Below are 17,043 nucleotides of genomic sequence, written 5' to 3'. Positions count from 1 at the left end.
AGTTATGCAAGTATCCCTCCAACCACTTGTTAACTATCTCTATCTACCCGTCCATCTGTGGGTGATAACTGGTACTCGGTGTCAACTCCGTCCCCACCAACCGGAAAATCTCCTGCCAAAACCCGCCCATGAAATGGTTGTCACTGTTATTGGTGATGGTCTTAGGAAGACCATGTAGCCTAAAGATCTCTTTGAAGAATAGCTTGGCCACCCACGTTGCTATGTATTGTGCGGATATGGTGAAAAAATGTGTGTACTTTTTCAATCGATCAACGACGACAAAGATGCAATCCTTGCCCTATACCATGGGCAACCCTGTGATGAAGTCCATCTAAATACACTCCCATTTCCCCCCCAGAATGGGAAGAGGTTGCAATAATCCTGTAGGATGGCTCATCTCCCCCTTGTTCCTCTGGCAAATATTGCACTCCCGGACATGTTGGAGTACGTCCTCCTTGAGGCCCTTCCATGAGAACCTCTCTCTAATGGCCCTGTAGGTTTTGGTAAACCCCTGATGGCCGGCCAATGGTGAATCATGTGATGCCTGAAGTATCTTATTCTTGAGCTTAGATCCCTCAGTCAAGAAGATCTAGTCCCTGTAGTAGATGATCTCATCGACCACCCTATACCTGTCATCTGCCACCTGCCCATCCAGAACCTCACATGCAAATCTGTCCTTGGAGTACTCTACTAAGAGTCGAGCCCTCCAGTCTGTGTCCAAGCTCATAAGAGACAACGTGGCTGGTCTACATGAAAGGGCACCTACTACCACATTTTTCTTACCCTTGACATACTCAATGTTAAAGTCATATGCTTGGATCTTACTGATCCACTTCTGCTGCCTCCATAGAAAATTTTAGGGGCGAATGTTCGCCCTTTGGCGAAATTAAGGGGTTTTAAATTTTTAGTGGGCGAATATTTTGTATCATAGTACATTTTTACAAATCACCTCAAATAGCCCACCTTATTTTAAGGGAGAGGGTAAAAAAGGTAAATTTAGCCCTTGAAATTAGGAGTTACAACCTTCCATTTGCCCATTTTCAAGAATAGGTTTTATTTAAGTGGATCCATTCACCCATTTTCAATAATAGATTTTATTTAAGTGAATCCTATGGGCCAAAGGCCCAAATACCATATTTATAAAAGAGGTATGGTAAATTAATAAAAATATAAATAAATGAGAGGTATGGTAAATAAATAAAACATTTTTTTATATTTACTCCATAAGTCACCTTATATACATGCAAGGGTGTAAACAAATAAAAATATAAGTAAAGTGGAGGTATGGTAAATAAATAAAATGTCTTTTTATACTTACTCAAAAAGGTATGGTAAATAAATAAAAATATAAATAAACTAGATGCATGGTAAATAAATAAAACCTCTTTTTATATTTAGTCCATAACCCTCGTTCTATTTATGAAGGCTCAAGAAAGAGGTTTTATTTAAGTGAATCCTATGGGCCAAATACCATATTTGTAAAAGAGGTATGGTAAATTAATAAAAATATAAATAAATGAGAGGTATGGTAAACAAATAAAACATTTTTTTTATTTACTCCATAAGTCACCTTATATTTACGAACACTAAAAAAATGCGTTAAATTTAGGTGAAACCTATAGGAAAAATACTATGGGACAAATACCATGGACTAGATTGTTATTAATACCATGCAAAAAACATTATTAACCCTAATATTAGTATTAATAAAAATAAAAATGGCACATGGTATTCACCAAAATGGCACATGGTATTGACCCACGGTATTCACCTAGAATGTAGCCTATTTAAATGGGGGAATTAAACCAACATAGATCCATCTTTAGTCTGGATCTACTAACCCCCGAGAGGTATCAAATATCGTGATATGAAAACTAGCATAGAGTGAAAAAAATATTTGATCCGATCAAGAGTAAAAATGGATGTTGTAATTTAATGTATGTTAAACATTTTAGCTTGGTTAAAATAAAAAATAAAATAAAAATCAACTATTAATTTTATTAATTTTTATAAATTACTAATAGTAACTTTTAAGCTCCAGGTTTATGATAACCCATGGTATTGACCCATGGTAATACCATGGTATTCATGTGAGCATAAACTATTTAAAGGGGAAATTCTATCATATTAGATCCATCTTAATTCTGGGTCTACCAAGTGCTCAGAGGGATAAATAGATTTCATCCCCCAAGAGTGGTAGATGTGGAATTAAGATGGATATAGGTTGGTTTTTATGATAATGAAGATATTAAATAGACTTAGGAAATTATATTGTAAAAACATCTTAAGGTGAATGGTTAAAGCATAGACATTGGACAAGTATGTTTGTATACTGTTGTTTAAACTGAAACAAATCCAGGGCTAAAAGGAATGGATTGATTGCACTAGTCATCCTTCTATAACTTTCCAACATATGCTGGAGTAAACAGATTGTAATTTGGGTAATTTTTCTAATTGCAAACAAGAACATACTTGTGTATTGGCAGGGTGGTTACGAGGTCCCTAGAAGTGATGAATTTGAATTTTTCTTGGTTTTATATATAGTATTAGGTTTCTTTCTCATGCTTTTTGTGAATGGCACGGGTGAATTTTATCCTACACCCACTAGGTTATCGATATGTAATTTCGGTAATTTTGATTTCAAAAGATATTTTAAAGAAATGCAATGATTTCATTTGTGTATTCAATAAACACAAGATTTTATAATTGAGTAAAATATTCACCATTGCTGGTGAGAGATTGGCCAAAAAATTATATATACATATCATATTATTGATAAAATCGCCTTCCATTTTTCCTATATACCATGGAGATTCGTCCATTTATTATACATGTAAATTTGGGGGGGTTCTTAAAATTTTCCCTGGCTGCCTCTCCTGTAGCTATTTCTGCTCCAAAAAGAACCTGAGGATGTTGTGATCAGTCCTCACCCTGAACCTGTTACCCACTAAATAATGCCGGAACTTGGCTAATGCATGCATAATGGCCAGCATCTCCTTGTCGTATAAAGAATACAATCTCTCATGCGGAAGGAGCTTCTGCCTCTCAAAGGCTATAGGGTGTCCTCCCTGCATCAACACTGCGCCGATCCCCTCTCCCGATGCATCACACTCCAAAACAAATGGCTGCATAAAATCTGGCAATGCAAGCACTGGGCAGCTTCTCATAACCTCCTTGAGCTTGTCAAAGGCTCGCTACGTTGTATCCGACCAACTGAATGCCCCCTTCCTCGTCAAATCTTTCAGGGGTGCGGCAAGTTGTGAGAAACGCTTGACAAACTTCCAGTAGTAAGTACAAATGCTAATGAATCCTCGAAGTTCTGTCACGTTCCTCGGCTCCGACCAATCTCTGATGGCCCTGATCTTCTCCTCGTGGACCCTCACTCCGTCCACCCCTATGATGTGTCCCAAGTACAACATCTCCATCAACCCAAACTCACACTTGGAGAGCTTGGCATAGAACTGCTGCTCCTCCAAGATGCACAATACTGTCTCAATGTACTGGAGATGCTCCTCCCAAATCCTATTGTAAATGAGGATATCATCAAAGAACACTAACACAAACTTTCTTAAGTGACCATAGTGACACCTGAAGGCGGTCTTGGGAATGTCCTGCTCCCTCATGTGAATTTGATGGTACCTAGATCTCAAATCAATCTTTGAGAAGAACCGTGCTCCTCTCAACTCATCCATTAACTCATCGATCCTGGGTATGGGGTACCTGTTCTTCAGGGTCTTCTTGTTCAGGGCCCTGTGGTCAATGCACATCCTCAACATGCCATCCTTCTTCTTAACCAACACCACGGAAGAAGCAAAAGGACTCGTGCTCAGCCGAATGTTCCCAAGAGCCAGCAACTCCTGAATGGCCCACTCAATCTCATCCCGATAGGCCTTGGGATGCCTATAGGGGGTAGTAATCACTACCTGTATGCCATGCTCAAGCTCAATGGTGTGCTCAAACCCCCGGTCAGGTGGCTATACCGCAAAATATCCCCAAACACTGTGGCATACTAGTCAAGGATGGACTGTATCTCTGGGTGCACCGTCTGCCCTGTAGTTCCCATCTCTAATGCATGCAACTCCACTACCCACTCTACATCTCCCTTCCGGAAGACTGCCTCCATCCGATGAGCCGAAACAGTCTGAGGTGGATATGTGTGTTGTCCCCGTATCTTCTCATGCCTCCCTGTCTTTTCATCATCCCACTCCATCTCTAGGGCCTTCCAATCTGTCGTGACCTTCCCTAGAGTGATAAGCCACTGAACACCTAGTACCATGTTGGTGTCTGGAATATTGACCATGAAAAAATGGTCAATCAGTGTGTAGGTGCCTATCATCACTAATAACTCTAGGACATAATGAGCACACACCATGGTCTGATCTCTTGGGACCAAAACTGAAAATACATCAAAGCTCTTTGTCTATATACCTCTCTGCTCAACCATCTATTCATCGATGAAGTTGTGAGTTACCCCACTGTCAACCAAAATTGATACTCGCTGGCCACGTACTATCCCCCATATGCGTAGCTTCAAATACCTGGGAACTCCTCGCAATGCTGCAAGGGCCCCTCCGGTAGGTGCAAAAGCTGCACCACCTGCTGTTGGTGGTGGAGGTGGAAAAGGATCCTACATGGCATGATTATCTCCTACCTCCACATCATCTTCCTCATCCTCTTCCTCATTGCTCTCAGAGAAGACCTCAATAAAATGTTCTTTGCCAGCAGCACATCTATGTCCCAGTGCCCACGACTCCTGATAGGTAAAGCACAACTGCTTCTTCTTCAGCTCCCTCCTGGCATCGTCATCAATCTGTGCTCATCCTGGATTCCCCTTTGGAGGTGGAATCCTCACATCCTTCCACTTAGGCTGGAAATCCTGTCTCTAGGAGTAAGGTGTCCGGGTCCTAGGTAAGGCATCCTGTAAGTCCCGGGTCCTGCTAATAGCATCCTGGAGTGTGGTTGGTCTAGTGGATCTGACTAGCCCCGAAATGGCTCTGCTAACCCCTCAACAAACATGTATATCCTCCGTGTCGTGGATAGACCTGGCACCATCACTGAAACCCTCAAGATGTATGCAATGTAGGTCTCTGGGCTCCCGGTCTGTTTGAGCCTCGTCAGCTCAACAAAGTGTTGTTCCAAACCCCTCTGGTCAAACCTCTCCATCAACGTCCTGGTGAACTCGACATATGTGGTCGCTGTGCAGTGTCCAAGTGTAACCATCCCATGGAACCACTAGTTCTGGGCCTCATCATCCAAATGTAATGTCGCCACCTTGATAGCCTCTGTCTCCGACATCTGGTTAAGATGGAAATAGATGTCTAGCTTCTCCACCCAAGACCTTGCTGAACTGTTTGATGACCCATCAAACGTAGGCAAGTGGAATCTACTAGCTGTGCGGTTGGTGTCCCCATCATGATAATGTTGGTATCCTCTTTGATGGTCGTGAGGTCTACTATCCTACTGGAGCTGAACAAAGTCTCTAAATGGGAGAGCATCCGTGAACTCCTGCTCGTAGGCTTGATACTCTGCAAAATAATCACCCATATGACTGGGCTCTGCCTCCTGTTGGGCTCCAGCCCCCTTGTCTACTCCTAGGAAAGTGGGCATGGTATAGTCCATAGGGGCATGTGAGGCCATCTACTGAGTAGTATCACGCTGAGTGGCACCCTGCTCTGGAAAATGGTGGGAGGTACCCAATCCCTCACCAACCTGGAATACCAGTGGGTTCTCATGCTGTCTAGCCTCCACAGTCGTGAATCTCTGCCCCATCACCTCGATCTGCCTCGACGGATCCTACACTGATTTGAGGAGCATTCCCATAAATCTCTTCCCATCCTCATCTGCCATCAAATCCTCTTGCTCTACGTCCACCACAGGCTCCTCCTATTCTACGTCCACCACAGGCTCCTCCTGTTCTGTGTCCACCACCCGAACACAGTCTCCCTCTCCGTAGGTGTTCTCCAAACTATGCTCAATATCTTTGTATTTCCTACCTCTGTAACATGTGTAGCGCTTCTCCCTCAATGTCATAGACTGCTAGCTCCACAGGCTAAGCCAGATCTATGCTCTGATACCACTATAATATTCTCTTTTAGGGATATCCCTCAAACCCAAGCAAAATCCAACCAAATAACTCACAAGTGATATAGTAGCCGAGAAGCTCAAAGTGGTAAAAATAACAGTAGTGAAATATACAATAATGTAAACATGGAATATAAGCAAATACTCAAGAAATGCAGAGAGAAATGCTAAGCCATTTTATTATACTAAGTGATGGAAAGAGTACAGGAGGTGATCAGAAGGATAGCACCTCGACTTACACAAGGCAAGTGAAGAAATACACTCAAAATAGTAAAGGAATGGCCTCTCTCTGAACTGCGTCCAAGCTGCTGAAGAACTATTGTGCTACTGCTACTGCTGAAATCAAATGAGTATTTGGGGTTGTTCCCCTCCTCAAAAAATGCTAAAACTCTGAAATCATCCTCTACTCAATAAACCCAGAAAATCCCAGAAAGTTTTTCTAAAGTAGCTAACCCCCGAAAATCACCCCCTTGAGGATCTGCGTTGTCCCTCAAGGCTCTGCGTTGCCACTGAGTAGCATCCTCCAAAAATCTACCCGTAACCTTGCCAAAAATCCTCCAATATGCAAGGTTTGATCCCTTGCTCAATCTCCGAGCTCAAATCCTCCACATGAACCAAATCTGAAGCTCCTACCCAAAGAAACTGCGTCCTCCCTCTCAAGATTGCACAGTCATCAAATGCTCAGCTCCTCCTCAACTCCAAGGATCAATCCTCCTGCGAAATATTGTTGAAAACTACCTTGCCCGAGAATGCACTCGAATTCCCCTGGGGCTAAGGGTGAGACCATCGAACGGAGACACTCGATGCACTAAACAATGCTACAGACAGGCTAAACAGCCATCGTGTTCTATGTCAAAGTGACTAGCTCAAATGCACATAATCGAATGCCAAAATGAGGAGGCTCCTCTCTCCTTTATAGCGTTGGCCTCTCTCAACCCTAAGGCCCACCTCCTCCAATGTAGCCCCTCTTTTGCCACGTGCTCCTCTCCATATGTGCAGTCCCTCCAAGTGTCTGCGTGAGCCCCTTCTCTACATGGTCTTTTGGCCCCCTTGGCTCCCCTTTTAAGTCACAACGTTGTGCTACTAGGGAGTGATTTTATTATAAAAGTGAGTTATGTCCCCCTTTTTATTTATAAATAACTATAAAAGGCAAAATTGAGAAAAATCAAATATTCCAATTAGCCATGGCTAATTAGGAATATTACACAATACAAATCCAGATATCACCATTTTTCTTTCTGACTTGGCCCAGGTTGGAGACCCATCTGGAACGCATAACAAGAAAAATAATCCTGGCTCTTAATAATTTTTTCAACTCATATTTAATCTAGCTTTCCAAATTAGGATGTATTTTCCTCAATTTCTATTGAACAGGATTTTCATCAAAGATCATCGGAATTGTGTGTCGTATAATCGAAGTTTCATAGGTTTTAAGATCATCGTAATTCAAGGAAAAGACACTCTTGTATTGTTTCAATAATCAAATGAAAGCTGATTTTTCCTCAGATGTTAGGCCAAGAACTAGGTTGATGTTCTGCGGTTTTATGTCTGTCCCCAGATTCACTAATTCACATCTCAGAGTTGAACTCTGAAGTTCTAAATTGGTGGACCGTTTAAATCTGTCCTTTAACTCATATAGGCCCTATAACTTGACTACAGATTTTGTTATAGTGTTATTGCTATTTTCTTGCTCCATCTATTTGTCATGTTGGTCTTCATCAATTATATGATTATTATAAGAGCCTTCTGAAGTCATAAAACTCACAATATCAGGGTCATTGTTGAAAACTCTCCAATTGGTAATGTTATCAGGAATAGAGAGTCTAAATATCAATTCAATCGAGAATCTGTCTGGGTTGTAGTCCTCTGATGGAATGAGCTTGGAAGCCACTTTAGCAAGGAGATCAGCACTGGCATTCTGGAGTCTTGGAATGGATGAAATATTAAATGCTATAAAGTGTGAGGTCAGGTCTTGTACTAAAGATTGATAGTGTTTCAATTGTCCTGACAAACAATGTATAGTATTTCTTACCTGTTTAATAACAATATCAGAATCTTCAAATACTTGCAAGTATTTGATATTAAGCCCAATTGCTTTGTATAACCCTTGAACTAATGCTTCATATTCAGCAGTGTTGTTTGTGCAATCAAATTCGAGTCTACATGTTAACATGGTTTTTTTCTCCTTTTGGGCTAACTAGTATACAACTTGCTCCTACTCCATCATTAGGTTTATAACCATCAAAAAATAATTTCCAAAACAAAGTCTTATTTACATGTTTATCTACAAAATTGATGCATCTATAAGTGTTCGTTTGAGAGAAATTTTCTATCTGAGATAAAATGGAATTTTCCAAAAAAGGTGAAGTATGAGCGTTGAAATTCCCTAAGAATGAATTGACAGAATAGTTTCCAATTATGTTATTTCTATACGCTACAGGCTCGTTTTCTGCTTATAACTCTGTCACTATATACTTTTGGTGTCTTTCTCGTTCAACCTTGATCTGATTTGGTTTGCCGTTGTAAGGGAGCCACATTTGAAAACAATCAATCACAAAGTAACCGTGAAGCTTTTCTGACCAATCCCTACTGAGGTTCAGTCCATAAAATTCAGGGATGTCTGCAACAAGTATATCAACAAGTTGACATACCTTTGGGTTTGACGAAATTCTTATGGTCACTTGATTAAGTTCACCGATGACCTTGACTTATGACCGATCTAGCTGTACTATTCGTACTGCAGATTTCTGAGGTTGGACATTTAACTTTGTGCAAATTGTCTTAGGAAAAATGTTAGATGAGGCACCGAAATCCACTAGACAGTTATGCAATTTTTTTTTGAAAACTTCAAAAGAAAGGAGAAATGGCAGATAATGGGATTTTGACCTTCCCCCAATCATAGCAATGTCAATCGGATCAACTTTATTTGAAATGCCAATCGGAGGTCTCCCCGTTTCATGAGTAGCTTGTGAAATTACAGTGGTAGGTAGAGGCATAATAGGTACTGCATTTAGCTCTTTCAAGAGCAATTTCTGTTGATGCTTTAACTTGCTGAGCTCATGAAGAGTAATGTTTTCTCTAGTTTTCTTCATATCTTCAACAATGCTATATTCCATTTCATCTTAAATGATAAGCGTTTTGGATGAAGGTGTGGAATCAAATTGGACTCGGTTTGTCTAAGTAGACTTTAGTGAGGATTTCTTACCCCGATGATTTTATCCTTGGGAGTCGAACTTGGGTTTTTTTTTTAGCACTAGATTGTGGAGGATCAAGTTGATTTCTACTTCTAGTAGCAACAAGTAATGCATCTTGATCTTCCTCATCTGGAAGAATGAAGTCCCACGTTCCTTGTAGTTCTACAACTTCATCATCATCAGTTTGCTCCTCATTTGAAATTTGTTTCTCTTCACCTTTTGATTTGTTATAGCAAATGATGGTTTAGGATTGGTTGGAGGATTCCTTTTAAAGGGTTTAAAAGATTTCTTGGAATAGGTTTCTGCTACTTGTTTCTTTACATCAACCATTTCGTTGGACATGGTTATTAAAACTTTTTGTAACCCTTCCAGGTCAAATGGATCCTTCGGTTGTTTTTTCTTAGGATCATCTCTAAAAGACACTTTTTTAGACTTTCTTTCATCTACAGCGTTTTTATTTTCGATGGCTAGGATACGTTTTTCTATAGTTATTGACTCTTTCATGTTTTCTTCTAATTTTGGCTTGGCAGCTCTATATACAAAGATATCCGAATTTGAAGGTAAAGCAGAAATATACCATTCAGTTTGGACTTCAACACTAGGTTTAGACGTTGTTGGTATTTTGTTCAAAAATTTATTGAAGCGTGAGTTGAAATCCTTGATTGGTTCCTTTGTTTCGGCTTTTAAATTGGAGAGGTCATTTATTAAGGTTTTTGTTGACCTATCATCTCCAAATTCTGTTAAAAATTGATCTTGAAATGTATCCCAGTTATTAATGGAGCCTGTTGATAAGGAAAAATACCAGGATCCTACTACTCCTTGTAAAGTATAGGGGAATAATCTTACAACTCCGTCCTCTTCCATTACTCCATTCAAATTAATAGATAGCATAAAATTATTTATATGTTCCTCAGCTAGTTGGCCATTGTCAGGATTGAATTTGGGCAACCATTTCTCAGGATGAGCTGGTAATTGAGACAAAGGTGAAGGCATTCTTACAACCCTTGGATTGGCCCATGGCCTTGGTGATTGATTTCCTGCCATCATTGGAGTATGAGTAGGAGGAGGTGTGGCAGTAGTTGAAGGTGATTGGGTATAGTTGGATGTTGCTCCTTGTTATAGACATTTTTGGGCACCGGAACACCAATCATAAATGTCCATAAACCAAGGGCTCTTAAGTTCCTAAAAGTGTTGTTCCAACCTCTAAAAGAACAAGGTCAACTGATTACATCTTCTCCCAGAAGTTCTCCATGAAAAAATGCTCAGAACTGGTCAAAAATGGACCATCTCACCTGCTCCATGGTCAAAGGTCGCTGCATCCCACCTAAATACACACGGGAGGTATGATGCATCTTGAAAAGCCCTTCTATGGGGTGCGATGGGCGAGAGTGGACAAATGGCAGGGTCAATCTGCAAGGTGGAAGATCATGTAATCTTCCAGAAACTTCTCCTGTGACACTTGCCTCTTTGCATTCGCCCAGGGATGAGTAAGAGATCATCAATCTCCAAGTGGAATCAAGAACTATCAAAGAGAGGACACTAGTCAAATCTCAAAAGCTGACTCACCCCCCTTGCAAACATATATATGTGGATCCCTCATCCCAGAGATCCAGAGGCTGGAATTTTGTATCTTGTAAGGAATTGTTGCTGGTTTCTTGGTGCAACATCATAGTGTTGGGTGATCTAAGCTTTTCATGAGATGGAGAAGGGCTTTCTTCCTGAGAGGATGATGCTGGGTCAAAAAAATTGGTTGTAATCCTCTTTGCTATTTCTTGATTATCAATAAAGCTATTCAAGTTTTCTTCCACATTCTTGTATGATTGATGATATATGAATTTGTGTGGTCAATATATATCTAGTCCTATGTTGGTTATGATAATAGATCTATGTTCTTGGATAGTGTTATGCTGCTTTGATTCTACAGGTGCTCTTTGAAGCTGGGTGGACGAGGAAGCTAGTGGCAAAGATCTATCAGAAGGGAGATGAATCAAGCAAGGAACCAAGCGCAGGACAGAGGTTGGTCTCCTTTATTCCCCTCTTATCTATTTCTCATAAAGGAAAACGAAAGTGGTTTTAGTTTGGTTGTTTCTAAGGTAGCTACTAGCCTTAGTGGGACTAGCAGCTCTACATAGACACTAGATTTCCCAATAACAAAATGGCGACTCCGCTGGGGAGAAAATAGATTTTTTGTTTATCTACATTTTTTTACTTTATAAACTTACAGACGAAGCCTGAAGTCAAGCCAGCTAGCCTTCGAACTGCATTTGCTATGTAAGTGCAAAGTAGATCAATGTTGCTTCAGTCTATCTTTGGGTTTCATTTATGAACTGAACAATTGATTTACAAGCTCTCTAATTTCCCTTATGGTGGCTCTAGTAACCTCTTTAGATCTACCCCTGTGATTGATTTACTGATTACCACTTGCTCGGCCTAAATCCCTGAACTAAGCTACAAACTGTGACCCGGAACCCAGTTAAAGTCTCGTCCCTGGTCCATCGCACTGTCTCTTCTTTGGATTCTGGATGCATCGCACTTCCTGAGTGTAGTAGGTGCACTGCATCTCTTTTTCACTGTGTTACAGGTGTGCTGATCAGACAAGGCCTTTCCTGCTCCTAGATTTTGGTTTCTGTGTTCACTCTTTTGAGCTATATTCAAGAGTTTTGTTGCATGTAGTCAGTACACCTCTGTTGAAACCCCCTTCCTTGCCATTATTCTGCCTCCATTGTGCAAAGAAATGTAAATGTTTTTATGTATTTTGAGCCATTTTCAGTTCTCTTTTACAAAGAAGTAGCGTAATTGAAATGCCGTTTCTTGATTTGAAAGTGTCGCAAGTGTCGCTTTCGGTCATAGAAGAGAATCCAATTGTTCTTGATAGTCGATTACACTTTTACTCTTGTATTTGATTTGAATTAGTAGTTTTTTCAAGTGTTGAAAGCAAGTTTTCAATTTCAAATCGCAAAGTGTCGTCATTGTCCTCATTTTGTCTTGAAAAGAAACTTGCTAGTAATGTCACTTTGAAAAATAATTCAGATTTGCGCCTAGCTTTCTTTTTATCATTCACAAATTAAGAAGGCTGAAAACAAATACATGCATGTGCATTTGCATTTAGACTATTTGTTGGTTTGATTTAGGATAGTGCATATAGTGTGTGCTCTCTGCTCTATGTTGAAAGAACATCATCTCTCTTTCCTTAGTAGCTATGATTTTCATTGCAAAAATAAGATTAAACGATTGTTTATCATCTTAGTTTGTATTTTAGGAATTGTACATCTACATCACGCGGTGAACCTGAAAGGAAAATTTCTTAAGCACGATCAACTGTAAAATAAATTTAATGAATCTAAAAACGCTTTGGAACCTAACACACAACATCTAGAAGTCTAGGCTAGATACGTATTTCGGTGTCGTAAAGCCTGGTAACTGTTGTTTTCATTGTTGGTTGGGTGATTCCTCCACTTTGAGACGATAAGTGCTAGTACGGACTTGTGCTCCCACATACCATTGAGTATATATTGGGAGACCACAATAGGCTTTATCCTTTATCCATAGGAAGCCGTGTCTGCCACCCTATCGATCGCAATGCACTGAACACAGCATTCGGGAAGATTGATTGCCGTACCGTAAAAAGTATTCTGCAGTTTTGTGATTGGTTTGGTAATCCCTCTATCTAGATTTCGAGAGCAGTCTCTTTCGTTCCTTTTCAGTCCTTAAAGTAAAAGGTCCATCTGAGCACTTGTCACTTCAGGCTCATTAAAAAATCAAAGGCGACTAGAGTCATCTTTTGTTTTTTCTCGACTCTTAAAATTGAAAAAACAAGTTGTGTCAAAGCGTCTAAAATTCATTTTATCCGGAAACATATTTCCCCTTTATTTTTAGTTGATCGAGTAATCCGCAATCGTGGAAGAAAGTCAATTGAAACCCCGTCGTTTGCGGAGGCTTACGAGTCAACTGTCCTTGTCTCCAGAATCGAAACTATTACAGACAAATCGAACTTGTTTAACCGGTTCCAAATCCCCTGATAAAGTTAGAACAAGTGTTTTGACACCTTCGAAGACTCTGGTTACTCCAAACATTTCTGGTATCCCTGCCTTTACAGAAGAAGTTCAGCAGCCGCCAAAGGACAGTAGAACTGATCCTAGTGTGAAGGTAAACACTTGTATTACTGAACCAACTCCATCTACAGCTGATTCGGAAGGTGTTATTCCCCAAACATCTGTAGCTGCGGATTCTATACCTTCTTCGGCACCAGAAATATTTTACGGACCTGATGGTCTACCTCTTCCACCTGGTCTGATTGTTATAGAAGAGATTGTGGAGGATCCTCCATCTAGTAATCCATCACGATTTGGAGTCGGGATCACTCTATATCCTTCTTCATTAGAAATTAGTCTACCATCATTGGAAGCTCATGTAGAATCTCTAGGCAATCTTCTGGATAAACTAGAAATGTCTGAACAACCGTCGACATCTAGGACTGTTTCATCCGACACAGCGACGACAGAACTTCCTACTGTCACTCCAACAATGTTCGTTGGCATACCAACTGTCCCAACTAGCTCTCAATCGCTAGAAGGGGCCCACACAGGGGCTATTTCGACAGTATGGTCCGTTCCTATTTGTTCATCCGGAATAGTATCCAGGAACTCTTATGTTGAGTCTCATCAAATTGATCCTTCAGGGTGTCAATTTGGGCAGTCCAGTTCTCAAGGAAAAACAATTCCTTTGAGTATCGTATTACCGCCGTATGGGGGGCAATATACCCTTTCATTGTCTCCTCCGGGAGGACAACCATACGAGAGTTCACAACAAAATTCAGGTTATGATGGAATTACATCTAGTGGTTGGGTGCCAATACTGCCTCAACAACCAAGAGTTGTATATTCGATGCAACAATGTTTACCTATGTCAAATATACCAACTACGTCGGCTATTGTGACGGTGTCGCAAGTACAAGCATTACCTGTTGTATGCCAACCTCAGGTTTCTCAGGTTTTAATGCAACAGCCTCTTGTCCTTGCGACTCAACCACAATCGCCAACTAGTGGAATGACACAGGCCCAGATGGGTACAATTACCCCTCATCTTGGTCAAATGGCCAGTATTGGACAATAGCACATGGCTTCACAACCATGGCTAGTGTAATATCAACAACCGCAATTCCAACAAGCATACCAAGGATCTGAGCAACAAATCTTTGCAAATAATGGGTAGTCGTATATTCAAAACGGTCAAAATCAACCATTCTACAATGGTTATGCCCATCAACCTTACCAAAGTTACCAGCATCAAATATATTATGCTGGTATGCAAAGACCAACTGCTCAGGCAATTACATCTTATCCTGGGTATGCTTTGCCAAACCTGAATCAATAGTTACCCTTCGTGGCAACTTTAGAGTTACCAAATCTAAATCGGTTAACGAACAATCTAATTTTTTACGCCCCTTGGTGGCCAACAATTCCACATAAACTTCCGTCAGATATTCCTAAATTTAATGGAAATCCGGGTGAAGACCCATCGAATCATGTGATGACCTTTCATCTGTGGTGTTCATCAAACACCCAAAATGATGATTCAATTAGGCTTCACCATTTTCAGAGGACGTTAATTGGTCCGGCAGCAAAGTGGTATATCGAGTTACCCAGAGCTTCATTTGACAACTTCAGTGCCCTAGCCACAACCTTTTTAACCCATTTTCAGTTACCGATAAGGTACGAAACAGGAGCAGAACTTCTTACCAATTTCAAGAAAACAACGGCCACTCACATATCCGGTCATATTCATGAGTGGCGATGTCGTCGTAGGATGGTAAAAATGTATGTTCCTGATCAACCTTTAGCTGAATGGTTTATTAAGTCATTATTACCTTCCATTACAGAAGATGTGGCAAAAGGAGGAGTCGTCACTGAAGAGCAAGTTATTGCCCGTGTGCAATATTTAGACTTGATTTATACTCAGTCTGGCACGCTCTACGATAAAATCCCTGATGCTCCCAGACCAAAAAATTTTGTCTCTCCTCCTCCTAAATCGAACAATGACTCTCATGCCGGCAATGGCGTGATTGGTACGACAGACACGAAATAGACAAAGGCTACATCTAAAAAGGCCCGTAAGATTTCCAGTCAAAATGCAAAATAGGAACTTCTCGCCTCGGAAGTAAATGTCATCTCTACTGATAAGGGCAAAGAAACCAAGCAACCAGGAGGCAAGAAGAAAAACAAATGGAAGAAGAAGAAACAGGAGGAATCATCACTGAAAATTCTTCCGCAAACCCTCCTGTAGATAGGAAACCAAAAATTCCATGCTTAATATGTGATGAGGATCATTGGACAAGAAATTGTCCATATAAAGCTGAGCTTAGAAAATTCTTCAAGAATTCAAAAACCTCGGCGGTATTGACTGATCCGTTTCCAAATCCAAGGATAAATCTGGTTGCTAGTGAAAATTCTTCCCCGTCCCAAGTGCTGATGTTGTTGGTTTCGAAACAGCAAAATGATGCTTTGATATCGACAAGGAATAAATATTACGGGAATCCACAGCTGTCGAACAACAAGGATAAAGATCAACCTAGTAGTTCGACAACAACTTCGACAAAAGTTGTGCCACCCATCATTCCAGAGCTAACAATAAAACCGCTAAAGGGAGTAGTACATAAGTCGACATTTAATCCTCGTGCCAGAGCAGCACAGCATTATAACATAGTGGAAGATCTGGCCCAATTGCCATCTGCTATGTCGACACTTGAGGTACTACAAAATTGCCCATCCCAAAATTAGGCTTTATTATCAGCTATAGGTGGGATAGACCCAAAGGATTCTAATCTTGTGTCCTTTAATCACAAAGGATATGATCCTCAGTTACCAGCTCAACTAGCTTTCCTCATTCAGGTGAAATCCCTCAACAAAACTGTTCATAGAACAATTATTGATGAGGGGGCATCTACATGTATTATGTCGATGAGTTTCTTGAAAAATTTAGGATCTCCAACCTTGTCACGGTCTTTGACGACATTAAAAGCATTTAACGGATGAACATATACCCCATATGGTATTCTAAGTAACTTGCAAGTTGAACTAGGGGGAAAACAGTAGAAATAGATGTCAAAGTAATCGACGGAAACCTTGATTACAACATCCTACTGCGAAGACCATGGATATATGCTATGGTTGCGGTTGTGTCGACCTACTTTAGGAAGATTGCATTTCCTTTTCAAGGAGGAATTACAATCGTCGACCAACAAACATTTCTCCCCAATAGTTCCCAAGTTACGGGAAGCATTTCGATGATCCATGGAAGCCCCCATTCGCTTCAAAATATCGGAGTAGGCCTACTAAAAGACCCTATATTAATGGGGACTTTTTCCCTCCCACCTCCAATAAATCTGGCGGAAGTAGCGATGGTAGGAACCTGCAATATGATATCTTCGATTCAAAAGATCTCAGAAAATGATATTAACATGGATCATCCGTAGGTATTGCCTCCAAGCCCAATAGAAATATTGTAGCAATCAATGTTTTCAGCATGGGAGGTAGACCCGAATCAACGCTCATCAAGCATTTGGATAAATAGGTCTAAGGAATATGGCACCCCTTCAGATCCTTGGTCGTAAGTGCATTACACCGATGAAGGAATTATTCAGTCAATGATAATTGAAGGGGCGCCATGGGAAGATTACCACCATCATTCCCATCTTCTGGATTGTCAAGAAGATACTCCCGATGACCTTCATCATCCTTCATTTTTTTATTTCCTATCAAATACTGTGAAC

Source organism: Pinus tabuliformis, chromosome J (genome assembly GCF_031772625.1).
Source record: "Pinus tabuliformis cultivar Carrire ecotype Pingquan chromosome J, CPIR1, whole genome shotgun sequence".
In the NCBI taxonomy this organism is placed as follows: Eukaryota; Viridiplantae; Streptophyta; class Pinopsida; order Pinales; family Pinaceae; genus Pinus; species Pinus tabuliformis.
The sequence above is the reverse complement of the archived record's forward strand: the minus strand, read 5'-3'. Positions refer to the sequence as shown.